This window comes from Pseudophryne corroboree, unplaced genomic scaffold (genome assembly GCF_028390025.1).
Source record: "Pseudophryne corroboree isolate aPseCor3 unplaced genomic scaffold, aPseCor3.hap2 scaffold_1115, whole genome shotgun sequence".
Taxonomy (NCBI): Eukaryota; Metazoa; Chordata; class Amphibia; order Anura; family Myobatrachidae; genus Pseudophryne; species Pseudophryne corroboree.
The window spans coordinates 130,550-131,848 of NW_026967741.1; positions in this window are offsets into that span (position 1 = coordinate 130,550).

Below are 1,299 nucleotides of genomic sequence, written 5' to 3' on the forward strand. Positions count from 1 at the left end.
AAATTCAGGGCTATACCGTGTAGATGAAGCACTAACAGGAGGCTTTAAAATTTTCATTCTAGTGTCCTTCGTTTGGGAGAAAAATCCAATGGTACAAGACAGCTTTTCCTTGCCAATATCTCTCTTTTGCAAAGAGCTGCGCATTGGAAAATTCAGGGCTATGCCGTGTAGATGATGGCCTAACAGGAGGCTTTAAAATTTTCTTTCTAGTGTCCTTCGTTTGGGAGAAAAATGCAAAGGTACAAGACAGCTTTTCCTTGCCAATATCTCTCTTTTGCAAAGAGCTACGCATTGGAAAATTCAGGGCTATACCGTGTAGATGATGGCCTAACAGGAGGCTTTAAAATTTTCTTTCTAGTGTCCTTCGTTTGGGAGAAAAATGCAAAGGTACAAGACAGCTTTTCCTTGCCAATATCTCTCTTTTGCAAAGAGCTACGCATTGGAAAATTCAGGGCTATACCGTGTAGATGAAGCACTAACAGGAGGCTTTAAAATTTTCATTCTAGTGTCCTTCGTTTGGGAGAAAAATCCAATGGTACAAGACAGCTTTTCCTTGCCAATATCTCTCTTTTGCAAAGAGCTGCGCATTGGAAAATTCAGGGCTATGCCGTGTAGATGATGGCCTAACAGGAGGCTTTAAAATTTTCTTTCTAGTGTCCTTCGTTTGGGAGAAAAATGCAAAGGTACAAGACAGCTTTTCCTTGCCAATATCTCTCTTTTGCAAAGAGCTGCGCATTGGAAAATTCAGGGCTATGCCGTGTAGATGATGGCCTAACAGGAGGTTTTAAAATTTTCTTTCTAGTGTCCTTCGTTTGGGAGAAAAATGCAAAGGTACAAGACAGCTTTTCCTTGCCAATATCTCTCTTTTGCAAAGAGCTGCGCATTGGAAAATTCAGGGCTATGCCGTGTAGATGATGGCCTAAAAGGAGGCTTTAAAATTTTCATTCTAGTGTCCTTCGTTTGGGAGAAAAATCCAATGGTACAAGACAGTTTTTCCTTGCTAATATCTCTCTTTTACAAAGAGCTGCGCATTGGAAAATTCAGGGCTATGCCGTGTAGATGATGGCCTAACAGGAGGCTTTAAAATTTTCTTTCTAGTTTCCTTCGTTTGGGAGAAAAATGCAAAGGTACAAGACAGCTTTTCCTTGCCAATATCTCTCTTTTGCAAAGAGCTGCGCATTGGAAAATTCAGGGCTATGCCGTGTAGATGATGGCCTAACAGGAGGCTTTAAAATTTTATTTCTAGTGTCCTTCGTTTGGGAGAAAAATGCCAAGGTACAAGACAGCTTTTCCTTGCCA